The sequence below is a fragment of the Dipodomys merriami genome, unplaced genomic scaffold (genome assembly GCF_024711535.1).
Source record: "Dipodomys merriami isolate MVZ:Mamm:240054 unplaced genomic scaffold, mDipMer1.0.p SCAF_12, whole genome shotgun sequence".
Lineage (NCBI taxonomy): Eukaryota > Metazoa > Chordata > Mammalia > Rodentia > Heteromyidae > Dipodomys > Dipodomys merriami.
The window spans coordinates 6,267,221-6,286,319 of NW_027202493.1; positions in this window are offsets into that span (position 1 = coordinate 6,267,221).

Genomic DNA, 19,099 nt, shown 5'->3' on the forward strand with positions numbered 1-19,099 from the left:
AACCCATATAAGATTATCGTTTTCTAGTGGGGTGAGGAGCAAAATAATTAATCAGGCTGGCAGCTCAGGTCTATAATCTTAGCTACTCAATAGACTGAGATTCAAGGATTGTAGTTTGTAGCTAGCTGAGGCAGAAAAGTCCCAGAAACTCTTACCTCCAATTACCAGAAAAAAGCCTAAAGTGGAGGTGTGGCTCAAGTAGTAGAGTGCCAGCCTTAAGGGAAAAAGCCAAGTGAGAAGCCCTGAGTTCAAACCTGAGTACCAGCACAAAATAACAAGAAAAGAAAATGAATCAAGTAATTTAAACATGCATTCAACAGATCTTTAGGAAAGATGTAAAAGAGTCAGGTGTTAAGAATCACGAGGGTCTAAGGATGGTCCTTGTCCCCCAGCTTCTATTGTTGACCTTAAAAAATCCCTGATGGAGAAGCCTTTGGGATATATCCACTGAAAAAAAGTTTCTCCTTTCTCTCTCACTGGCTCCTCTCAGCCCCTCTACATTCTTAAACAGTTCACTGCCTAGAAGTAACAGAGAGCCATCAACAGCGTGCAATTCATGGGACAACTGGTGTCAGAACTGAGCCATGGGTGATGCACCCAGGCCGTCAGCGATGGCTTCTTGTGGGAACTGAGTCTGAGCAGGGCCTCAGTAGTGCGTGCAGAAGAGTAGCAGCTGCACGAGGTGAGCAAGGAGGAGACATCCCAGCAGAGCTCCAGGCTGAGATGCAGGTGAGTGCCTGGTGGAGGTCCGGACATCAAGTACCACCACTGTGTGCTATGCTGAGGGGTCAAGGCTTCCTCTGAGGGGCAATGAAGAGTCACTAGTTAGTGACTTTTAGCAGAGGGGTGGTAGGGTCCTATTTGGATTCTCCACGGGTGTCTACAGTAATTACTACTATTTTGGGCTTTGCAGCAACCCTCACAATAGCCATCGAAGATAGACGTGGTTACTATACCCATTTTACAGATGAGGGAAATGGAGTCTCAGAGTTTAATAACTTACCCAGGACTACATAGATAACATAGAGTAAGAGAGATCTGGGCTTTGAATCAGGTGATGTGGTTCCAGAGCCTGTGCTCAATCAGTTTAGCATGTTCTGTAGGCTCCAAGAGGGGTCCCAGTAGTAGGGCTGGACTCTAGAAGACACTTCTGATATGGTGGGAGTCCAGATGTGAGAGGAGTGAGGGAGAAATTCATCGGGTGTTGGTGACTGTGACTGGTGGTCGAGGGGTTGAGAAGAGGTAGGGCTGAGCTACCTCAAAGATCAGCACAATTTCCTTTAAAGGCTCTCTAGTAATTGCTCTGGTTGAGGAGTGGGGTCATATGGTCATATGGTCTCTATCATAGCACTTGACTGCCATTGCAGCATGAAAGCAGTCATAGGTAACAGGCAAATGAATGAGTCTGGATTGGATCTAATAAAACTTTATTAGCAAACGTTGATATTCAAATTTAGAATCTTCCCTCCTTTCCCCTCCCCTCTTTTCTGTCTTTCCTTTTTCTTGTTGGTACTCAGGTTTGAACTCAGGGTTTTGCATTGCTCAGCTCACATGATTGTACTTGGGGCCTTATGCTTACTTGGCTTGCTTGTTTGGCTTTTGCTCTTCCACTTGCACCATGCTTCTAGCCTGGCTTTTTGCTGGTTATTTTTGGAGATAGAGTCTCATGGACTTTTCTGCTTGGGATAGCTTTGGACTGCAATCTTCTAGATCACTGTTTCCTGAGTAGCTAGAATGGCAGGTGTGAACCATTGATGCACGGCATGAATTTTGTAGATTTTTTATGTGTCATAAAATACCACTCTTCTGACTTCTTGCAAACATTTAAAAACATAGAAACTGTTCTTATCATGAAGGATGAATAAAAACAGGCAGTGGGCCAGATTTTGGCTGTGGACTATAGTTTGCTGACTTGTGGGCTTGTTTCTGGGGGAAGGATTTACCAACAGTAAAGGAGAATGAATGCATCCAGGATGATTTGGGGGAAACTCCAAGTGGAGGACCATGCTGGCTGCATAGAACCTTCCTGATTCAGGACCCTGCCTTGGTGTCCTCTGTCCAAGTACACAAGCTGTGAAGGGAGTAATTCAAAACCAACACACAATGCTTGGCCCTGTAGACTTGAGCTACTGTTAATAAAGAACATTTGCAAGGACAGTGTTAATAAGCAGACTTTCTCCTCTTCCAGCTCCCCTGTCCCATCCCCGGCATGATGGTAATGGAAACACATTTACGTAGATGCAGAGGTCATCGCCACACAGCTACCCTCATGGTAAAGCATTCCTGAATACTAATTGTTTTCATTTAATGCAATATCCAAGCTGTATAAGAGAGCTTAAGGTGACCTGAATGACCACGGTAAATTGTGCAGTGTTATAAATAAAAGATCACTCTGTGGGCTTAGTTATTTTAGCTTTATTTCCCCATCTATGTTGGAGACAGGGGAACACAGAAGAAGCTTGAGACTGTCGTGCAGGATCAGTGATGTTGTTTGAAAGGTCGAAATCTCAAGGAAGAGCCACAGGGCCATTCTGAACCCTCCCTTTCCACCCCCCCCCAACCCCGCCAGATGGCCCCCAGGCCTGCTTGCAGAACTCTCTTATAGAAAGCAACTTTTTCCTGGATTTTCATCAGGAAGAGATATTTGGACCATAGCTCATGTATGTTATCTTGAACGCCACCTACCTGCCAGACCCTTGGCCAAACGTTCCTCAAGTGTATAATCCTAGATGCTTTGTTGATACTAACAATGGCATACACAAAGGGTACAAGTGTCTGTTAGTCTGATTCCTATTGCTGTAACAAAATATCTGGGACTAGCTGACTTAAAAAGAAAAGAGGTTCATTTATTTCATATTTCTGAATCCAAAAGCCTAATATGGCATCTGCTTGGTTTTGGATGAGATCCTCATGGTGGATGCATTATATAACAGAAATGTATGTGATTGGGAGAAAGAGGAGAAGCTGGTCTATATTATAACCATATCTATTATCATAATCCACTCTGGTGGCAAATACTCAAGTCCCAGGAGCCCTAGCTTACTCTTTGGAGACCCAATCCAGTCTCCAGAGAACAAATCCTGTGTCCCAGGAAAAAGCGTGGATCTATGTGTGAAGGTGGGGCTCCAAAGACAGTCACTCCCACTGGATCCCATCTATCAAGGGGTTCACTATCTCTCAATACCATTGCACGAGAGGCAGAATTTCCAGCAAACAATCCTTCAGGGGACTAACCATATTGAATCCATGGCCCCATCTTGAGAATATTAGACCAGTGTTCTGAAGCATTAAATTCTCGTTTGTAGGGCTTTCATGTACACCATCACATTTTACATGGAACTTCAGTAGATAAGACACAAAAGGCAGGTAGGACTCCCAAATAAACATTCTAGGGTTTTCTATCACAAATATGAGCCTTCATCTTAAAATTTTGGAAGCTGAAATCAGAGTTAAATGCCTTTCTAAGAGTACAAAAGTCTGGCTAGGGGTAATTACTTTCTCAGTCAGTCCTCATTTTAGTCTGCAAGGCTATTATCAGCAATCTTCCTTCCTTCCTTCCTTCCTTCCTTCCTTCCTTCCTTCCTTCCTTCCTTCCTTCCTTCCTTCCTTCCTTCCTTCTCCTCCTCTCCTTCCTCCTCTTCTTCTTTTTCCTCTTCCTCTTCTCCTTTCTCCTCCCCTCCTCCTCCTCCACAACTACTTCTTCTTCTTCTTCTTCTTCTTCTTCTTCTTCTTCTTCTTCTTCTTCTTCTTCTTCTTCTTCTTCTTCTTCTTCTTCTTCTTCTTCTTCTTCTTCTTCTTCTTCTCTTCCCTCTTCCTTCCTTTTTTATTTCTTTCATTCTTTTCTTTTCTGTTTCCTTCCTCCCCATCTCTTTCTTTCTTCCTTTCTTTCTTTCGTCCTTTCTTCATATCTTCTCTCTTACCTTCCCTCCCTTTCTTTTTCTCTCTGTTTCTTCTTTTGTGCTGATACAGAGGCTTGAACTCAGGGTCTTGTATTCTCACTCATCTTTTCTGCTCATGGTTGGTGCTCTACTACTCTTCTACTTTGGTTTTTGCTAGTTCTTTTGAAAATGAAATCTCACAGACTTTTCTGTCAAGGCTGGCCTCAAACAATGACCTTCTAGGTCATGAGTAATTAAGATGACAGGTATGAACATCTCTTGACCTCTAACAGATTGAGCTTAAGTGGGCTTGAATGGGGCACATGAGAGTTGCTTCCTAATCAGCTGGGTTGACCACATGCAAATAAGCAATGGCTTTCTTATGTGCAATCAGATTGGCTATAAGAATCTTATTGTGGGAGTAGTGGGAGCATTGGGAAATGGTCTGGTAAAGAACATGACCAAGATTGTCTTAGCCGGCTCTAAGGCAGAACACAGTCTGTGCTGAAACCAAATGGGACTTCCAGCCAGTGCCAACTGTCTGAAGCCAACTGCATGCTCAGCCCTGAAGCATGGGCCTTGGGGGTTGGCAAAAAAATACAACCACACTTCAATCCTTTCATGGTTCTCGTCTTTCCCGCTCCAGCAGTGTCTCCCATCTGCCATCCATCTTGGCAACTGGGAAGGAGAAGAGGATTTATTTATTATTTTTTACCCTCTCACTCGTGGGCAGCATTCGGGAGTTATAGGCTTTTCACTCTCCCAAGAAAGAAACATTATCTTCAGCCTTGAAGGGTGAGGATTCCCGCATGCAACAGGGCTGAATAATGCCTTTCTCTATTTTTCACACTGGAATTTAAGAGGACCCCAGAGCAGCTGAGTTTATTAGGGCCCATAAGAACGGTACTATAACCAGGACACCGGCAGCCATAAACCTGTACCTTGAAGTTTGCAACAAATCCTGAAATGGTGAACTAGGACGAGCTCTTGTCTCTGTCAGCAGAAAAAAATAAAATAAAATAAAGACAGAAATGCAAACTCCAGCAGAAAAACAGACTTGAGGAAGGACGTCAGGAAGAATGAGGTGGTGGGGGAGCAGTGTGTGTGTGGAAAGAAAGAGAGAAAGAGAGACACGTGCGCACACACACACACACACACACACACACACACACACACACACACACACACACACACACACACACACAGCCCAAGGTGCTAATAAGAGGATGCTCAGAGGAAAACGCAAGTAAACAATATGAGACATCGGGGCATCTATGCAGCCAGCACCGATGAAGGAGCCACGAGTAGCCATGGCTTGGTGAGAGAGTGGATATGTTTGTATCTGTCTTTGGGTAACTCACATGGCTGCACTGACTTTCTTCTTAAACAATGACCACGAACTTTGTTCTCATTTGGAAAAGAACAAAGCAGAGTTAGAACCTACTGGGCCCATGTGGCTCTGCATATTGAACTGCACCAAACAGAGCAGAGCAGAACTGGGAGCAGAGCTGGATGGATGACCAGTGCATTCTCCTGCTGGGGCAAAGAGCCTTTCTGTAAGCAGCTCCCCTCTACCTTGCCTCAGACCCCACATCACCAGCATAGCAAGCAATGGGGTTTGAACTCAGGTCCTTACACTGCTCTATCACTGAGCCAGACCCCCAGTACTAAGCCCTGTTACTTGATAGTATAAAAGCCTCTCTCTTCTCTCTGCTTAACAATCAGAATCCTAGTTGTGGTTGGGAGGGGGAGGTGAGGTATGACAAAGTGTGTCTCTTTTTGTTATTCATCTCCAAGGCTTTTAGGGAAAGAATTTGAGACAATTCTTGTCAATGAGAAAAATGTCTAAGATTGTTGGGGGGCTCTGGGAAAATTGGCTTTCTGATAACAGGAACAATGAAAACAGAAGGCTTCCTCTTAATTCTGTTCTTCCCCCTGAACATGGGCATGATGCCTAGAGCTGCAGTAGTCACCTAGTGATCATGGAGTATAGGAGGGCAAAAGCCAACACCCAAAATATGATAAGGCAAATAGATTGAAAACACCATGATCCAGTACCTCCTGTCCCTGGAGGTCTGAGAAAAATAAACACTCTTTGTTTAAGTCACCATGAGGTTTTTGTACTGGCAGCTGAAAAGAATCTTAACTGGAACATTCAGGTAAGAAAGGATTTGGCACTTTTTTTGTTTTTTTAACTTCTAACCTTCCTGTTACAGCTTTCTCACCTATGAGTCTTCTTATTGAATAGTGCCAACATTCTTGTTGGTGTAAAATTAAGCATTTTGGGTTGCTGGGGAAAGGGAAACTTCCTGGGTCCAGGCTAAATTCCCATGCTTGGTTCCTGGCCTTTATCCTGCTCTTTATCTACCCTTACCTCTGTATCTGGCTCTCGAGCTCAGCCTGGCCTCTACTCTATGCATACTCCTTCAACGACTCTGACCCAGCATGGGTTAAATTTTTTTATTGATTTATTTTTCTTTTTGTGAGTGTGTAGGGAGGAAGAAGAGGGAAAATAAATTATACATCTCCCCAGATACGATCTGTAGTTAATTCTTAATTAGGACTGACAGATGCTTCCCCCATAATCCCATTCCCAACATGTTCTGTTTGCTTTGTTTGGTGTTGGAAGATGTATTGTGACACAGTAATGACCTTTCTAAGCTTGTCCTGGAGTGTTATCGGCATTCTAATGATTTATTGCATGTTCCACTTGATTACAGGGCCATTTGTCAACATTTTATTTCTCTCTCCATAAACCTGTCTCCTGCGTCACAGACATTCACTGGCATGAAATTTAAACAAATACAGTATATAGCGCTTATTCAACTTCTGTTTTCACTTGGAGTCTATGGAGCAAACCCATCCTGGCCAAGAGAGGGCATTTTATGACCAGCATTGCTGTGGTCTCCCCGGGCCAGGGACCGGGTTTCAGTAGAGGCTGAGGAGGTGGTGACTTCCTCCATAGTGATTTGTAATTGCTCATGTTGGGAATATGTTTTTAAGGCTGAGCTGGCCAGGCCAGCTGCCCAATTATTTGTATACACCTAGTCTGTGAGTTTCTACACATGGCCATTGGTGCCTGTTGGCATGGAAGGAAATGCCTGGCTGGAAAAGGAGCTATGGGATCTGTCCTAACCTGTCAGCTGGGCAGATTTAATTCTCAACACCCTACAACCACAGACGCACCACACAGGTGACAGGTCTAAGCAAGCCTGGGGGACATTCACAGGGAATGAGTCATGCCACCCCATTGAGAACGCTTGTCTTATTCCTGACTTACTGAGTGACCTTGGATTTAGCCCCTCCCATACTGGGCCTTGGTGTGAGAGGCTAGTTGGCTTCATGCTGTTCTTGACATTGAAATCTGGTCAGCCCTGTCCTGTAAGTCCCTCACAGAGCTGTCCTGAGGATAAATAGGTCCATTATCTGCAAAGTGCTGAGAGCTCCTTTGATTAAGATGTTACATAAATGCATGGTTATCCTGTGCTTTTATTAAGTCACTCATCAGCATTTTGATCCAATCGTAGGCAAATAGAAGATGAGACTGGTCTGTTTTAACTAGAAAAGGTGCACTCTCTACCTTTTCACACCTTTTCACACAGGCACCCACATACTCACATACCTGGATGAACAGCAGTTGGTAGTTAAAGATTCAACCTAGCAGTGACATCGCTTACTTTTCCTCAGATCCATGTGTCTCTAGTAGATTTCTTCCTGGTCCCTGCCTTTGTCTCACTTGAGTGATGTAATGAGGCAGAAAGGCTGTAACTGAGCTCCTGTGTATTTCAGATTCACTTGCATTTCCCACAGGTTGAATTTGTAATTAGTCTGCCTGTTTCTGTTCCACGAAAGCTGCCTTTTCTATTTGAATTATATTCCTCATGAGATGGCACAGTTAGACATAGGGTAAGTATTCTAATCTCTTTCTTTTCTCAATACTGGTCAATTCTGTGCCTTGTGTATTTATGGGCTGTAACCCCTTCCCATTATTATAGCTGTCAGATTTCACCATTCCTCCTTTGGACCACTGCAAAATACTATTCCTCCATTGGTCCCAAGCAACAGAAAACCAGTCCTACTGTTGCAAAGAAATAGATTCTTCCAGAATGTGAGAAAGGCTAGATGATCAAGACTAGAACAGAGTCTTATATAAAACTAGGAACCGAGAGAATTCTGGGATTATAAAGTAATTGGATCCCTAGCCAAGGTCATTGCTCCAGTGATCCATTTCTATGTAACAAACTATCCCAAATTTAGTGACTTAAAATGACACCATTTGATTAGCTCATGATTCTGTAACGTGGCATGGCTTGTTGGGTACAGCTTGTGTCTTCTCTGTCTGTCATCACCTGGGTGGCTCACTGACTGGGGATTGGAATCATGTATCTGATGACTGAGGCTGGTTGTAAGCTGGAATCTTAACTGGGGCTTCTGGCTGGGACACCTAACTACATATGATCCTTCAGTGTGGTTCAGGTGTCCCAGCAACATGGTGGTTGAGTTCCAAGGATGAACTTCTTGAGAAAGACTAGCCAAATAGAAGTAATTTCACATTTTCTTCTAGTCAGTACTGAAGCCCTGAGATGTCATTTCTGCTCCATCTATTCCAGAAGGGCCTCTTGATATGGGTTCTATTCAAGAAGGTAAAAGGACTCTGTCTCTTTATGGGAAGTAGCAAGATTCTTGAGTTGGAAATACTTCTGTGGAGATATTTTTGGAAATACAAACTTATTGAACGACCATCTCAAAATTTAGTGTTCATAGAAAGGAGCATAGGATCTATTGTAACAATCATGAGGCTGTTCCTGGCTGACCCAGAATCTCACCCAGTGAGTAAAAGAATGTGGCAATTTTCTCCACCAAGACTACATGAAATGGGGAGTTTCCCCCAAAGGGGAATCAGAGTTCTATGAGAAAGTTGAGCAGTGAAATAGGGGAGGGCATCATTGAAAGCTAGACAATCAACACATAGAAAATACCTGTCTCCATTGAATTTCCAACCTCTGTGAAGGTCTTTACTTTTTTGATGTCATTGAGAGAAAAAAAATTCCATTGTGATCATGTGACTACCATCTCCCAGGCAGCTTCACACAGCTTCAGTCTTGGTCTCCCAATGTTTCCAATAGTAATAGATCTGGTCCCTGGTTCTTTGTTTGACCTACCATATTCCTTTATGGCTCCTTTCCTATGTGCTGTATTTTCTATCTCCTATATAGTTTTTCCTTTCTATATGCTAGGTTAGTTCTATCATCTATCTATCTATCTATCTATCTATCTATCTATCTATCTATCTATCTATCTATCATCTATCTATCTATCTATCATCTATCTATCTATCTATCTATCTATCTATCTATCTATCTATCTATCTATCTATCTATCTATCTATCTATCTATCTATCTATCTATCTATGGGTCTTCTCTACTTGGAAGCCTTAACTTTGGAGTGAATTCCTCCATCCCAGCTTGAAGTATGGTCTTCTTCCAAGGTCCCACTGCTCAGCTGCCATTCTCATCCTCTCATCCTTGGGTGCTTAAGATCCTAAAGGCCAGAGAGTGGCTGGTTGTCCAGTAAAGGCACACTGAATGGTGTTGATGCCGTCTAGATGTATAGATTTGTTTTCTCTGCCCATCAAAGAACCAAAAAAACAGCAAAGTGTTTAAAACAGACAGAACAAGTTTATTTGACAGTGAAGGGGAAGAAAAAAAGTAGTGAGACTCTTCCAAGAGATGGGCTCCAAAGAGGAGTGCCAAGGAGTCCTTTCTGAGGGTAGATTTTACAGCCCTGAGCTCCTCTCATATCTCCTCCCTTGAGCTTTGTACTGATTGCTTGATAGTTTGTGCATATGTCTCCAGGTTCTTTCTATTGGTTGAGTGAGCACCCAGGGCACTTGAGTGGAAACTCACAGACTTATGGGCAGAAGTATTTGAGCAAGAGTCCATGGCCCTATGGGAAGAAAAAGTTCCATGTTGGGCCACATGTTATCTGCCATGTGTTGAGTCTGCCACTTTTTATCTCTAACTACCTAACGGTTTTTCTTTATTTACCTCATTGACATGAGATGTTGTAAGGTGACCCCATCTAGGGATGAGATCATGGTCAGAGGAAATTTTCTCAGAGATGTGTTAGAAAGGCAACTAGAATCTGCTCTCCTCCAGTGGCAATATCATCCACCCACAGTTGGCTGGAGGGGAACCAGCTCAATAAAGATTTCTGGTCTACCAGGTTTCTGGTCTGGGCTTCTATGGCTAGTCATCATTGGAGCCTGGAGGGAATAGGCAAATACAGATGTCCATGACACAAGTCTTCACTGAAATTGTCCTTTAGTTCAACATTTCTTTCAAAATAAGTGAGTGGTGGAAACTTCTGGAGGGACATTGGGCACCAGTGGCTCATGCTTGTAAATCCTAGCTACTCAGGAGGCTGAGATCTGAGGATTGTGATTCAAAGTCAGGAAAGTCTGAGAGACTCTTATCTCCAATTATCCACCAGAAAACTGGAAGTGGAACTGTGGCTTAAAAGTGGTAAAGTGCTAGCCTTGAGGAAAAAAAGTTCAGGGACATTACTCAAGAGTTCAAAAAAATTTTTAAAAAAAGAAGGAAAGAAAATTCTGGGAGGAAGTGATTGGAGGTGTAGCTCAGATCGTAGAGCACTAGCCAACTAGTGAAACCATCGGATAAAGAGTTTGAGTCCCCATCTAAGATGTAGGAAAGAAAAGAGAAGAAAAGAAAATTCCAGGGAGGTGAACTATGTCACTGGGAAGGAAACTTGTCTTTTTGATAAAACTGCTTTCTCCTTGTGATGTGAGGAAAAGCAGGAGAAGTTGAATGGAATGGGGAGGGCAGAGATGGGTAGATGAGTATAGGGCAGAGAATGCGCTTTGCTCCTTTTAAATATAGACCTATAATGGGTTTATGCTTGGGGACTATGGACCTCTAGGGCTACACAGAGGGAGATATTAGTAGGTGGTAACTCTCTCATTGGATCCAATTTCTCAACCACTCTTAGGGTATCCGGGCGGAAGGATCACCTCACCAGAGATGCCCACACAGGCAACTGGGCAAGAATGAAAGCTAGCGCTTGGCTGAAGAGGACAGATGGGGTGAAGAGAAGAGCATTCCGGGGAGATTGGGAGGCTGAAGAGCTCCCAAGCCCAGAGTAAGAGCTGCATGTAACGTATGGCTTAATTTCCTCTCAAATTAGACACTTGATAAAGAAAGTTATTATATCTGTCAAATTGCCAGGGCATTTTATAGGCGTGATAAACTAAGAACCACTGCTTTACAAACCTTGATGGGATGTTTCAGTACCTGAAAAACAATTTTATGGCCGCCCAGGCTACTAACAAATTGCAAATACTGATTAAGCCATAAAGTTACAACAACATTAAAATATAATGAGAGGTTATTGCACGCAGGAAGGCTCTTAAGCAACAGCCACAGCTGCACTCAGCCTGAGTTGGGCTTCTGTTCTCTCTGGCAGAGGGAGGTAAAGCAGTACCGTGGCCCAGGGTCAGACTGGGGACCTTAGTTCCTGAGATATTTCCACCAGGGAAGACCAGGAAGAAGCTGCCCTATTCAGGGCGTAAAGACATTCGACACTGGCTGATAAATGTCAGGGACATAAAGCTGGGCAGAAGAGGACCTGATTTGTGTCCTACACTTGGGTTTCTAGGCAATACTCTCTGACCCTGTATTTTTCACTCCCAGCTGAATCTTCTCACGGTTCTGTGGAGCTCTTGGCTCCATGCATTGGATGAATCTTAATGGCAGAAGAGCCGAGGGATGTGCAAGTATGAAGACCAAGCAGGAATTTTATACTAAAGACTGGCCAAGGCATTGCACAAAGTCTGCTGTTGGGGAGAGAAGAAGTTGGCATTGTCTTTCTGTTCTCTTTGCCTCACTGCACTTCAGTCAGCTGAGATTTCCTTGAAGTCCCCAGTCTGTCACCCAAGGAATCAACATTTCTTGTCTGGATCACTTCTTGTCTGGATCACTGGTCCATACCTTCAGCAAAAAGAGAATGTCATCTGCAGCTCAGGCCTCCTGAGTCCCCAACTGATTGTGTCTGGCTCCGGGTTAAAGCCCTGTGACAGGGCCTGGTGTTTCTGGTGTGGAGTGCACCGAGTTTCTCAGTGTCTGAATTTCCTTATCCTTCCTTCACACTGGGGCTGTGTGGTTCCTTTCATCTTAGAGTCTTGCATTCTTAGAGTCTTCTCCACAGAGGTGGGCAGCCTCCCAGAGGCATTCTGTGGATTCTTCAATAGAACTTTTGGTTAGCAAGTGTGGGCCACAAGACAGCACTTAGATACCCTGATTTTATCCAGCAAAGCTAAAGTGGATGTGAACCCCATTTTACTCAGTGGCAGAGGTAGAATTATACATTTCAAGGAATTTATGTAACTAGCTACTTGCAGTCAGAGAGGCCTTAGGGCCCAGTGCCTAGTGGCTCCCACCTATAATCCTAGCTACTCAGGAGGCTAAGATCTGAGGATGGAGGTTCAAAGCCAGCCCAGGCAGGAAAGTAGGTGAGACTCTCCAATTAGCTACCAAAAAGCCAGAAATGGAGCTGTGGCTTAAGTGGTAGAGAACCCTCCTTAAGCGAAAAAGCTTAGGGAAAATAGCTAGGCTTTGAGGTCAAGCCTCAGTATCAACACCAAGAAAAAAAAGAAGAAAAAGAAAAAGAAAAAGAGGGGCCTTTGGTGTCAGAGGGATGGGGTGGAAACCCTAATTGAGGATTGGCTAGCTTACGGCCTGTGCAGGTTGCTCAGTAGCTCTGTGCTTAAGATTTCTATTCATATGTTACTTTACATTCATATATTTATTATTTTACATTGATCCTATTTAAATCACCTACTCAGATTTTTGTGGCGGATTGGATGAGTGAATCTGTGTCAGATCCTTAGAAGAGAGTTTGCACAGTGGAAACCCTAAATTAATATTAGCGGCTGTTTACTGATCATTAACTATGCAATTAGGATCTCTTTACTTAACACAGATTATCTTTCAGAAGCCTCCAAATAACTAATATTAGCTCCAATTCATAAATGCAGAAGCTGAACAAGACTCCAGAAGGAAAACTTACTTAGAAATAGTTAGTCTCAACATTGTAGTTCAAAGCTAGATCGGTCTGATTTCCACAGACATGCTCACAGGCCATAGTTACGTTACCTTCCAGGACCTTGACAGAAGTAAGCCCTCACTCCCTCTACCTTGCAGAACATTGGACTCCTTCATCGGAGTCAATCTCTACTCTGGGTTCCAGAAGCAGCTTCAGCTCCTGCTTGCCTTGGATATGGTAGGATCCAAGCCATCTGGTGTGCTGCCTTATGACATACTGTCCATCCTGCCCATTCCGCCTTGGCACAGATCCCCAGGCCTTATGCAGTGAACAGAATGCCTTCGAGCAGCCTTGCTAGGAAGTGACTTAGGATGGGAACATTTTCAGAAGACAGCAGACCTATCTTCTTGACCCTGCTCCTGTGAGAAGATGGAAAGGTACGTAGAAGACAATGGTAAACTGGGATGACAGCGTCACCTAGGGAATAATTTTACACATCTTACTTTTTAAAGGTTATAATGGGGTTAAGCATGCAGCAAATAGATTTGTTTCTGCTTGCTCTGATTTATCCTTGTAAATTTATCAATCCTTAAATACCTGTGAAACAACCTTACTCTTCCAGACCCTGAAGATCAGTAATTGAACAAAAGACAATGTGAGCTGGACACTACTGGCTCACACCTATAATCCTAGCTACTCAAGAAGCTGAGATCTGAGGATTGTGGCTCAAAGCCAGCCTGGAAAGATAAGTCAATGAAATTCTCCAGTTAACCACCAAAAGGTCAGAAGTAGAGCTGTGGCTTAAGTGGTTAGAGTGCTAGCCTTGAGCAGAAAAATGAAGAGACAGCATCCAGGTCCTGAGTTCAAGCCCCAGTACTGGCACAAAAACAAAACAGAACAACAAAATGATGTGAACTCTAAAGGCTATGGATAGATATATCAGCACTCCTACAGTGTGTCAAATAAATAGCTGTTAGCAAGGTGCGTGGAGAATAAATGACATTGAGAAAAAGGAGAACTCAAGGCAGATGGAGGAGGTTCTGAGTCTGGGGTCCAGGCCAGAGAGAATTAGGCTAATTGGATTCTTTCTTCTGCTCACCGGAATACTGATCCATGTACCTAGACTGTAAAAATATAAACGATAATAACTAACATCTGTGTAACACTTCACTAAAGGGCACACGAGCCCCAATAAAGCTGCTCTCATTTGAAGTCCCATATGACAAATTAAGAAACAATGGCTCAGAGAGGAGATAGATTTTCCCAGCATTATGAGGTTTCTCATTGGTTCTCAATCAGCAGACAGGAACTCCCATGCCAATGTTGAGCTACCATTTTGGTGTGTTTCTGGCTTCTTTAAGAGTGTCCAGTGGTTACTGGATAGTGTCTGTGGATTGAGCGAATGAAACACAGATTTCTTGGGGTCAAACACATGGTCATTGACTCTTCTTGTGTGCTGGTGGCCTGGAGAGAATTTCCATTAGTGACTCACTTTCCTTATCTAGTAAGGAAACTGGGAAACTTCAAGGTTATGATGACCTTTTTATGTACAAAGCATACTCAGCCAGAGTCCCTCCCAGGTACTGGGGTTAGAAGCATCACAGGGTGGGAGGTGGAGTGGGTAGGAAGATAGGTAGTATGGGGCTGTTGCACAGTGGTTCCAACATGGGACAAATGTCTTACTATTTCCCATCATCCTGTAGTGGCTCAGTTGGACTCAGACACAAATAAAGTAGCCTTCTCTATGCCAACATAAATGGACATAAGATCTGTCAGCAAGACAAAAACTCCAGCAGGCTCCTCTGCAGGACCGATTAGAAGTGAAGTGGAGAGGCTGTGGGTGGTGGTGGGGAGCCCGTGGTTAAGGAAAGGGGAAAATTAGCACCAACATACTGGGCTGTAATGGAAAAGGTCACCTTGCTTACTTCCTTTGAAATAGTTACCTGTGATGAAATTTCTGATGTTGTTGCCCCCATTCCTTTTCCTAAAGACCTTAGGAGAAGAGAGAGATGGGACTTATAGGGGAGATACCAAGATGGAGCAATCGTCTTCGTATCTGCCATATTCTAGAACTCAAGCTGTGTCCAGGCACAGTGAATCAGTCTGTCTCGGGAGTGAAGCTCTTCCACTGCCCCTTTCGTTTAGGTCCATGCAAATACTTCTCATTGCATGCCTTCTGTAAGAGATATGTCAATGCGTGGCCAATAGCAGATGTCCCTGCTGGTCATCCATGTTTATGTGTTCCCTATGGTGGGTGACTACTGGTCATTTGTAAGTCTTTTGGTCACTTTCAGGACCATTAGCCACTACCATGGTCCCAAGGTGACAGGTCTTGGGGAAGAAGGATAAAGGGGGTATAATTTTGAGATACCTCAAGATAAAGTAGGATTAAATGTATGGGTGACCATATTTCTTAGAAGCACATCTGGGCAGCACGTCCCTTCCAAAGTTGTCAAGGAAGAGATGAGCTCATTGGTTTCTCCTTTGCTTTAGGTTACCTGTTGTTGCCTGTGTGATCTTGGAACCCAGGGTTCATCTCTATGGACATCTGGCTATTGCCAAAGAATGGTCATATATGACCTCATCTTCTACACTATTACTTTTTCTTTTCATCCTTCTTTTTAATTTTTCTTTCAAAAAAACTATCATTAGTTGTTCAAAGGTTTCATTTCAACATGTCAGTTTATGAATACAATGCATCTCGATGAATGCCATACCTTCCATCATTCTTGTCCATCTCATTCCCAACCCCAGCCATTCTCTCCAGTTACCTGGTTCCATTTTTCATATAGGTACATTGAGTATTATGACTATATTCACCCACTCTTCCTCTCTCTGTTCATACCTTATATTCTCTAGTTATAGATCTTAACCTGCATCTCTGATTCCTATGCAAGGCAAGAGCACCCTGATTCGTCTATTGGTTGATGCAAGGATGTTCTGTAGCTGTGCATTCATATCACAATACCATCCACCAGTGCCTGCAGTGCATTATAATTCTCTGGCTGTCACCCAACATTCAAAACCTATTTCATAGCTCTTGCTGGAATTTCACTGTTCTGACATTCCAATGATCTCTTTTATTTGTTGACTCCAAAGTTTTGAGACTACATTTGTGAGAATTTGGTACATTTGATTTGTCCACACTTTTGCCCAAGACTTTTATCTGCAGTTGCTTTTCCTTCTAACTTTGCATGTACATATTCTTAGTCCTAGCCAACCTCATGGAGAAGTCCCTTACCTTGTTTCTTGGCTTCCTCCTACCTCTAATTCTCTCCATCTTCACACCAACCCATCTGTGCTTATTTCATTGGGGTCTCTAATGTTACTAGAATATCTGTATCTTGTGTTCAGTGTATCTGTTTACTCCAGGGGCCCAGGGTTACTGTCCTAATTTATAGATGATAAGAGTGAGGCTACGAATAACTGGCCCAATATATCAGATCTAAGCCTAGGACAGAGGTAAGATTCCACCCTACACTGGTCTGATTGTAGAGTTCTCTCCACTACGTTAACTTGCCTCTTTCAGACAGATTATCACCAGCTAAGATTTTAGAATCCAGCTGTATATCCCAGCTAGTCTTTCTCTACAGAATAATAAAATACTAATACTGCTGAATGTCTCTGATGACTGTTACTATCCCACTACTTGAAATAAACACATCCTGAGTTCTTACCAACTGGGTTGAAAGCACAGTATATAAACCAACATTTTAAGCCTTATAAGACTCCTATCTAAATTTGTCTTTGTTATCTGGATGAGAAAACTGAGGCCCAGAAGGTATAAGAGAACAGTCATCTAAGGGGGGCAATGTTAACAACCTGTTAATGAGCTGCTTATATTTCTGAAATAGAATAAAGAGTTGGAAAATATCTTAAGACTGCCCCTTTCTTCTACTCCCTCCACTCCATTGAGCAGGATGAGAAGGAAATGGAAGGGGAATGGAGCCCAGTAAAAAGATTGCTTGCATGGCATAATAAGTGTGAAAAAGTCTTTATAAAAAAAAAACACTTCTCAGTATCCTAAATACTCAAAAACCAATTTCTTTAATCTTGAAACAGACACTGTAGGACACTAACACGGGTACTAAGCCATAACTCTGGCTCATAGGACACTGGCTGGCACCTTAGGACATTAACACTGATACTGTGGGCTCTCCTGGCACGTGTTGCTGTCTTGAGTAGGGTGGTGTCAGCAGCATCCTGGGAGCAATGCCCTAGAATCTTAAATGGCATTCTTCCTTAATAACAACAATAGAAATGGACAGGTTTGGATGTCCTTCCAGAATGGAGAAGGGAAAATGGAGAGGACACGTAACTGTTCCCAAGGACTCAGTCACCATGGCATGGGAAAGTGGGGCAGTATTCATGACCCTTGGTGGGTAGGTGAGGGAAAGTTCTGGCCTTGGGTTTCTTTCCTATAGAATTAAAGAGTTCATTGCAACAATGAGATGTACAAGATGCTATGTCGAAAAATGAACTTTGCAATTTAGGTGGGGAAGGGGAAATATAGTTGTGGAGATGGGAGTGAAGGGATGGGAGGGGAAAAACAAAGGAGGAGGCAACAATGCTTGCTAAGAAATGTACTCATTACCTTGCCCATGTGATTGTAACCCCTCTGTGCAGTATTTTCACAATAAAAAACTTATTTTAAAAAAGAAATAAAGGTTAGATATTAAAAAAATCAAAATTAAAGAGTTGGGCTCAAAGGGCCTCTCCTGCATTTAAAATCCTCTTTTGGTACCCATGGGGGTCTCTGACTATCTCATTTTGGTCCATGCCCCACACATCATCCTCTCACAGAGTGGTCTTTTAAAATAGTTAAATTCTGGCATGTCATTCTTTCCATTAAGACCTTCTTACATTGGTGGGGTAAAGATAGAATGCCTTGCCACAGACAAAATAAGCAAGATCACAGAGGGTGTAGGAACTGAAGAAGGAAGTGTGATTTACCTGTCAGCTCTGAACTGTGTATGCTTTCCACAGAACTGAGAGGCCTATGCTTCCCAAAGACCAGGAACATAGCTACAAAAATCTGTAACTTATTAAAGTAGAACATTGGTTGGCCACATTCACTGACCACAGTGCACTATTGTTAGCATTTACTAGTAGACTAAAACTCACCAAACACTTTAGAAACTTAGAATTAAAAATCAAAAGAAAACTAAACTCTTACCCAGTCCTAGTGGTTCATGACTGTAATTCTAGTTACTCAAGAAGCTGAGACCTGGAGGATCAAGGTCCAAAGCCAGCTTAATCAGAAAAGTTCATGAGATTGCATTTTCAATTAATCAGCTGGTTTAAAGAGATGGCTCAAGTGATGGAGCACCAATCAAGCAAGCTGAGTTAAGTGTAAGGTTCTAAGTAAAAGCCTTGTTATTTGCAAAATAACAAACAAACAAATGTGTTCCAAAAATTAAAAAAAAAACAAAAGAATTCTTAAGAAAAATAATGATTAGGTTGGAAAAGAAGTCAAATTGGAATGATATACTTAAAATTATTAAAAATCTAAAGCTCTTCCTATAAAATTATTGAGCATGGGACTAAGAGCATGACTCAAGTGGTAGAATGCCTGCCTAGCAAGCCCAAGACCCCGAGTTCAAGCCCCAGTACCACAAATAGATATGGTATGCATCAAAAATACCCTTAATAAAAATGGAAAAGTTAATTATGTGAAAATTGTATTAAAAACCAGGTGTTGGTAGCTCACACTGTAATTCTAGCTACTTGGGAGGCTGATTTCTGAGGGCCATGGGTCAAACCCAGCTGGGCAGAAAAGTTCCTCTGAGACTCTTATCTCCAGTTAACCACTCAAAAGCCAGACATGGCACTATGGCTTAAGTAGTAAAGCACTAGCCTTGAGCAAAGGAGCGCAGGGACAGAGCCCAGGTCACAAGTTCAAGTCCTACCCCCCCCCAAAAAAAAACAAATTAAATACAAGAGAGGAAATAAAAGTAAAGAAAGTTAAGGAGAGTGAGAGTAAGAATTTTAAACATATTTTTATCATCTTTATTTGTGCAAAGGAGTTTCTATTCAACAAAGTAGTTTATGAATACAATGCATCTTGATCAATGTGACTCTTTTTAGCATTCACACCCATCCTTCCCAACTCACCCCTTCCCTCACTTTTCCTAATTTTGTAGAATATATACCCCCACCT